The sequence below is a fragment of the Tachyglossus aculeatus genome, chromosome X1, assembly GCF_015852505.1.
Source record: "Tachyglossus aculeatus isolate mTacAcu1 chromosome X1, mTacAcu1.pri, whole genome shotgun sequence".
Classification (NCBI taxonomy): domain Eukaryota; kingdom Metazoa; phylum Chordata; class Mammalia; order Monotremata; family Tachyglossidae; genus Tachyglossus; species Tachyglossus aculeatus.
In genome coordinates, this window is record NC_052101.1 from 98,319,456 (window position 1) to 98,327,594 (window position 8,139).

At 47.6% G+C, this 8,139-nt stretch overlaps 1 non-coding gene across 1 annotated transcript; it reads left to right on the forward strand.

Annotated features, from left to right (window-relative positions):
• The first annotated feature begins 1,417 nt into the window (after positions 1 to 1,417).
• LOC119920635 lies at positions 1,418 to 1,480 on the forward strand. Its single transcript, XR_005448366.1, has one exon. It is a non-coding gene; the product is annotated as a U7 small nuclear RNA (small nuclear RNA).
• The last annotated feature ends 6,659 nt before the right edge of the window (positions 1,481 to 8,139 follow it).

The following is an 8,139-nucleotide window of genomic DNA, read 5'->3' on the forward strand; positions in this document are numbered from 1 at the left end:
TGATGATCCTTCCAGGTCAGGATATTGGTCTTGAACAGGAGTTGTAAGGGAAAGAGGTAGCACCAAACGTCTCTCACTAACATCATATGTGTGTGGGATTGGGGGAGTGGGAAGGGAGAAATATTTTCCCAAATGTCCCCTGGTGGGCTGTACTGTAGTAGTGGACTTTTGGTGTTTGCCTCTGGTGAGATGCAGTAACTCTCTGTCTGAGGCTTCAATTAGAAGGGAATGGTGAGGAATGGGTGCAGTGGAAATCCTGGAGCAATAGGTGAGGGGCCCCACTGAACCTTCCCATTCTGAAACACCGTGCTTCATGGCAGCTGGTTGTGTCCCCTGGTGATCCCTTGACTTCTGGGGTATTAATGCAGGCTGGAAAATGGCTGAAAGTTCACTTTCCAGCCAGGTTTTATTAGCTCTGCCATTCCAGCTCATCCCTGATCTTTCTGGGTCCTGCGATGACTGTTGCTCTTTGTTACTCTGGTGGGACAGGTTGGCCTTGTGCCTCTGGGTGATGATTCCTGTGGTCGAAGTGGCAACTGGGTTTGTTTGGTAGCCGAAAATTAGGGACTGGAAAACAAATGGCTCATAATAATAATAATAATAATGATGGCATTTATTAAGTGCTTACTATGTTCAAGGCACTGTTCTGAGCACTGGGGAGGTTACAAGGTGAACAGGTTGTCCCACGGGGAGCTCACAGTCTTAATCCCCATTTTACAGATGAGGTAACTGAGGCCTAAAGAAATTAAGTGACTTGCCCAAAGTCACACAGCTGACAATTGGCAGAGCAGGGATTTGAACCCATGACCTCTAACTCCAAAGCCTGTGCTCTTTCCACTGAGCCACGCTGCTTCTCTACTCATGGGTCATGGTTACTCCACCAGAATGAAGTCTGTCTGGAGAATTGGAAATCAATTCTGGGCCCCACAAGGTTTTGGTGGTGATAGATCTCGATTACATTTTTCTATACCGTAGCACAATGACTTGCCTGAAAGACATAAGGTATCCTGATGAGTAATGGTTTTTGATCTGCTCCTAATATTAAGTTTCTTTTTATATTTTTGCTGGAGTACAGATCAGAGCTTTGTTACGGGAAAAACAGCTTTTGTGTTATACTGGGTGCCAGGGTGAGAGAACCTAGCCTGTCCATTCTCTTGGGAAGGAGTGTTGGGAGAAAACCCTGTTAGTCAGTCAGTCGATCAATCAGTGGTATTTACTGAGTGCTCATGTGTGCCGAGCATTGCATTAAACAGTATAACAGAGTTGGTACCTGAAGGGGGAGGGAGAAGTTGAGGAGTTAGCAAGAGATGTGCCCTTTCCCTTCTGCCATGAAATGGCAAGAGCAAAGAGGACACAGGTGTCTATTGAGAAGGCTTTTGCTACCTAGCTTTTGGAGTCTTCTGGCCAACTCCTTCGGATGTGCTGCCGCTCTGTTTTGAATTTGTCTAGTAGGCTTCCCAGTGCTGGTCGGGAAGCCCATTATTTTCAGAAGCAGCATGGCCTAGCGGAAAGAGCATGGGCCTGGAAGTCAGAGAACATAGGTTCTAATTCCGGCTCTGCCACGTGTCTGCTATGTGACCTTGGGCAGGTCACTTCTCTGTGCCTCAGTTGCCTCATCTGTAAAATGGGGATTAAGACTGTGAGCCCCATGTGGGACAGGGCTTGTCGCGAGCACCCGGTTCATACCAACTAGGACCTTCCTGGACCAGGGGAGCCTTGGTGACACGTAGTAAAATCAAGCCACACCTCTGATCACCAAGGTTACCGTGGATAGTTTTTACTTAGTTTTATCAGTGTGAAAGCAAGTGACACATACACACATTCACTCACTCCACTCCACGAAGGGTCCAATACCAGTCTGTGGTCAAAGAAGCCTGTTCGGTCAATGCTTCTTCTTTCTGCTTCCAAGTACCGTTGCCTTCCACTGCTTTCAAGTGCCGCTCTCCTACTGCTTCTGCTTCTCCCGGTGCTTCAGCGTGCCTCTGTGCTCCTTGTTGTTGTTCACGGGATCACAAACAGTCACTAATAAGGCAGGTTGTTGTGGGCTCACCACAGGACTGTGTCCAACCTGATTACATCGTGTCTTCCCCAGTGCTTGGAACAGGACTGTGCAATTATTATTATCCAGATACAGAGTAGGGGGAGCTTGATCCAGTCTGCAAACATTTCCCCTCCTCTTCTCTGCTTTCTTTTCCAACCCAAACCACTGTGAGTGTAGAGATTTTGGTAATGATAGGAAAGGAAGCTTGTTTGTTCTACCTAATGTCATTTTAAGATCTTCGGGATGCAGCATGGCCTAGTAGAGTGAGCCTGGGCATGGGAATCAGAGGACCTGGGTTCTAATTCTGGCTCTGCTACTTATCTGCTGTGTGACCTTGGGCCAGTCACTTCACTTCACTGTATCTTGGTTCTCTCATTTGTAAAATGGGAGATTAAGACCATGAGCCCCATGTGCGACATGGAGTGTGTCCAACCCGATTACCTTGTATCTAATGCATGCCCTAGTGGCAAGAGCACGGGCTTGGGAGTCAGAGGACATGGTTTCTAATCATGGCTCTGCCAGTTGTCAGCTGTGTGACTTTGGGCGAGGCACTTAACTTCTCTGGGCCTCAGTTACCTCATCTGTAAAATGGGGATTAAGACTGTGAGCCCCACATGGGACAACTTGATTACTTTGTTATCTACCCCAGTGCTTAGATCAGTGCTCAGCATATAGTAAGTGCTTAACAAATACCATAATAATTATTATTATTATTTTCTACCCCAGCGCTTAGTACAGTGGCTGGCATGTAATAAGGGCTTAATAAATACCATAAAAAATACATTTCAGGAAAAGAGAGGGACACGTGAAAGTGTGAACCCTGTTGGAAAAAAAAATCCAAAGACTAATAGACATTCTGGATCAGGATTAGGGGCCCAGGCAGGGTTTGCAAGTTTCATTGGAGGCCTTATCAACCTTGGTAGTTGAAGCTGGAGACAGGAGAAATCCCATTTATATCTGGATCAAGGACCAAGCACATTATCTCGTATATCTGAGAAACAGGCTATTCTTTGCATCATCAAAACTTGCACAATTTTCCCCCATGGAATTGATGACACAACATTCAGCCCCATGGAATAATCTCATTAGCATTCTTTCAAAACTGGTCAGAAGTGATATTGTGCACATTGTTGCCACCGGGGTGGCATAATTACTTTTCAAAGGCAATGCATTTTGTGGATGATTAAGGACAGTCTCGCTTCATTCTTTAGTTTCTGTTTATTTTATGACAAAAGCATCAGGCAACTAGGGCATCTTGGACACATTCTGTAAACTCCTTTGTAAATGCTGGGAGCTTGCCGTTTTTGTTTTTCAGTCCCAGAAAACAAATCAAATCTGGGATTTAGGGTGCCAGGTGTCCTGTAGTCGTCTATGGTGCACAGTGCATCTGCTTTTTGCTTCCTTTAGTATTTTACCCTTTTAAAAAAATTCCTTTGGAAAAGGCAGTTTCCTAATCCTCATTAGGAGACTGCATTAGAAAGCTAGGATTTGAAATAGTCGATAAGGCTATGGAACCAGAGCACAGCATACGAAGGAAACAATTAACTGTGCCCCAGGTTTGTTCTGCTGTGACCTGTGTTTTCATGACACCATTTGGAATATAGCATGATGTTAGAATTTGGGGGCATTCTTCCTTCCACATATCTCTCTTCTGGTATAATACACTTCACCAGTTAGCCCAGGAGATTTGGCATAGGAAGAAACGGTTTTGGGCACGCACGTGGCATTTGCCTGACCCTTATTGTATTGTGGACCTCAGGGTATTTTGGGTTTCAGGATCTTTCCACTACCCCCAGTTCTCGTATGATGCAAAGGCAATGTTCTTGCAAAACCTTGTGTTAAGGCAAACTTGCCCCAGGGTACTTGCTGGATTCACCACCTCCCACATAGACATGAGTGGGGTTTTTTTGAGAATAGGCTTATCTTGTTGGAAGAACGTGTCTGGACCCTGCTTTAGCCAGAATGTGTCCTGAAAATGTGGTTATGGCAGAACCGAGCATATTTTAACGCACAGAAATTTAACCATGTGTCACAAGGGCATAAAATCTTTTAGTAGCGCTCACTGTGACAACTTATTTTCAAAGAGGTGTGTATCAAAAGGCATCACTCCCCCAAAACCCATTAATTCTGACTGAATCAAGGGTTGCTATGATGTGATTTCCCCTCCCCCATGGTCCATCCATTTGTCCGTCTGTCCTTCTGTCTGTCAGTCCATCTGTCCATCCATCTGTCCATCAGACTGTCCAAATGTCCATCTGTCTGTCTGACCATCTGTCTGACCATCTGGCAATCGGTCTGCCCAGCTGCCTGTCCATCTGTCAGTCCATCGGTCCATTTGTCTGTCCATCTGTCTGTCCTTTTGTCTGTTCATCCTTCTGTCTGTGTGTACATCCATCCATCTGTCCATCCATCTGTCCTTTTGTCTATCTGTCAGTCTGTCCATCCATCTGTCCTTCTGCCTGTCCGCCTGTTCATCCATCTGTCTGCCTGTCCATCTGACTGTCCATCCATCATCTGTCCATCCATTTATCCATCTGCCTGTCCATCCAACCATCTCTCTGTCCATCTGACTGTGCCTCTGTCTGACTGTCTGTCCATCCATCAATCTGTCTATCCATCTGTCTGTCCATCCATCTGTCTGAATGTCTGTCTCTCTGTCTCTACATCTGTCATCAGTCTATCAGTCTGTCTGTCCATCCATCTGTCCTTCTGTCTGTCTGTACTTCTGCCCATCCATCTGTCCATTTGTCTGCCAATCTGTCCATCCATCTGTCTGATTGTCCATCCAACCATTCATCCATCTGTCTGACCATCTATCCTTCTGCCCATCCTTTCTTCCATCCATCCATCCATCCATCCATCTTTGCATATGGTTGTCTGCCTGTCTGTCCAACTGTCCAATCACTCATCCAACCATCTGTCCATCCATCTGTCCTTCTGTCCATCCAACTGTCTATCTGTCTGTCCACCTGTCTGTCCATATGTCCATCTGTTTGTACATCTGTCTGTCCGTCCATGAGTCCAATTGTCCATCCAACCATCTGTTCATCCAACCACCTGTTCATCCAACCATCTGTCCATCCATTCAAGCATCCATCCATCTGTCCTTCCTTCTGAATGTCTGCCCACCTGTCCATCTGTCCATCCATCCATCAGTCTGTCAGTCCATCTGTCTGGCTGTCCATTTCTCCTACATCCATCTATCTGTCCATCTGCCTGTCTGTCTGACCAACCGTTCATCTGTCTGTCCGTCTGTCTGTCCATCTGTCCTCTTGGTCTGTATGTCCATCCATCTATCAGTCCATCCATCTGTCTGCCTGCCTGTCCGTCCTCTCCACCCATCTGTCCGTTGGTCTATCAGTCTGTCCTTCCATCCATCTGCCAGTCCATTTGTCCATCCATCTGTCCATCTGATTTCCATCTGCCCATCTGTCCGTCTTTTTGTCCACCCATCTGTCCGTCTGTCCATCCTTTGGTCCATAGGTTTTTCCATCTGTCCGTATGTCCGTCTACCTGCCCATCAGTCCACCCTTCCACCAGTCCATCAGTGTGTCAGTCCATCCATCTGTCCATCCATCCTTCCTTCCACCTGTCCGTCTGTCCATCCATCAGTCCATCAGTCTGTCCATCCACATGCTGTCTGTCCGAGACATCTGTGTGTCCCTTTATCCATCTGTGCGCCCACCCGTCCATCATCGGTCCATCCATTTGTTCATCTGTCCTGTCCATCTGTCCATCTGTCCATCCATCTGTCCATTGGACTGTCCAACTGTCCATCCACCTCTCTGACCATCCATCCAACCATCTTCCAATCAGTCCATCTGTCCATCTGTCTGTCCATCTGTCCATCTTTCTGTCCATCAGTCCGTCTGTCTGTCCATCCATCTATCAGTCTGTCAGTCATTCCATCTCTATGTTTTTCCATATGTCCATCCACCAGTACGTCTGCCTATCCTCCTGTCTGTCGGTCTGTCTGTCAGACTGTCTGTCTGTCCATCAGGCTGTCCCTCTGTCTTTCTGTCCATCCATCTGTCCATCCATCAGTGTGTCCGTCCATCTGCCCATCCATTTTTCCTTCTGCCTGTCCATCTGTACATCTGTCTGTCCATCTGTCCAACCATCTGTCCATCTAACTGTCTGCCCACCCATCCATCTGACCATCAGTCTGTACGTCTGCCAGTCCATCCATCTGTCAGTCCATCTGTCCATCTGTCTGTCCATCCATCTGGCTGTCCTTCCTACCATCTGTCTGTCCATCTGTCCTTCCGTCCATCTGCCCACCCATCCATCCATCAGTCCATCAGTCTGTCCATCCATCTGTCCGTACATCCTTCCATCTGTCCATTTGTCCATCCATCATCAGTCCATTAGTCTGTCCATCCACTATCTGTTCATCCATTTGTCTGTCTGTCTGTCCATCCGACCGTCTGACTCTGTCTGATGCATAGGTTGATTGGTAGCCACTGGAGATTTTTGAGGATCTGTGCTTGATGGGTACAGATCCAAGTGGAAAGTTGATGCAAAAGGGGGAAGGAGTATGGAAAGTGAGGGCTTAGTTGGGGGAGGCTATGTCCAGACATATGGACAGAGAGACAGATGGATGGATGGACAGACAGATGGACGGATGGACAGACAGTGGATGGACAGACAGACAGACAGACTGATGGATGGACAAATGGACAGATGGAAAAACGTACGGCAAATGGGCAGACTGATAGACTGATGGACAGTCAGATGGGTGGCCAGATGGACAGTTGGACAGATCTGTCTGTCCATCTGCCCATCTGTCCAACTGTCCATCTGCCCATCTGTCCAACTGTCCATCCGGCCACCCATCCGACTGTCCATCAGTCTATCAGTCTCTCTGTCCATCTGCCGTACGTCTTTCCATCTGTCCATTTGTCCATCCATCAGTTTGTCTGTCCATCCACTGTCTGTCCATCCGTCCATTTGTCTATCTGTCTGTCCATCCATCCATCTGTCTGTCCATCCATCCATCTGTGTCTCTGTCCATATGTCTGGACATAGCCCCCCCCCCAACTAAGCCCTCACTTCCCATACTTCTTCCCCCTTTTGCATCAACTTTCCGCTTGGATCTGTACCCATCAAGCACAGATCCTCAAAAATCTCCAGTGGCTACCTATCAACTTCCGCATCAGGCAGAAACCCCTTACCCTCGGCTTCAAGGCTCTCCATCACCTTGCCCCCTTCTACCTCACCTCCCTTCTCTCCTTCTACAGCCCAGCCCGCACCCTCCACTCCTCTGCCACTATTCTCCTCACCGTGCCTCGTTCTCGCCTGTCCTGCTGTCGACTCCCGGCCCACGTCATCCCCCTGGCCTGGAATGCCCTCCCTCCCCACATCCTCCAAGATAGCTCTGTTCCTCCCTTCAAGGCCCTACTGAGAGCTCACCTCCTCCAGGAGGCCTTCCCAGACTGAGCCCCCTCCTTCCTCTCCCCCTCTTCCCCCTCTCTATCCCCCCTGCCTTACCTCCTTCCCTTCCCCACAGCACCTGTATATATGTATATATGTATGTACGTATTTATTACTCTATTTATTTTACTTGTACATATCTATTCTATTTATTTTATTTTGTTAATATATTTTGTTTTGTTGTCTGTCTCCCCCTTCTAGACTGTGAGCCCACTGTTGGGTAGGGACCATCTCTATATGTTGCCAACTTGTACTTCCCAAGCGCTTAGTACAGTGCTCTGCACACAGTAAGTGCTCAATAAATACGATTGATTGATTGATTGATTGATACCCCACCCTCAGCCTCACAGCATTAATGTCCATATCCATAATTTATTTTCCAGTCTCTCTCCCTCTAAGCTGTAAACTCACTGTGGGCAGGAAATGTGTCCACCAATTCTGTTGCTCTGTAATCTCCCCAGCATTTAGTCCAATGCTCTGCACAAGGTAAGCACTCAGTCAATACCATTGATCGAGCACCTCAGCAGTTAAAGCTGACTTGCCTCATAACGACTATCCACCTGCCCCCTGAAGTAGCTATTTCCCGGCCCTGGAAGCAGAGGGTCAGCGTGGATTATCTGGCAGTGTTTGGTGGCTGGATGTTGGATTGGGGAGGGGGAGGTGGG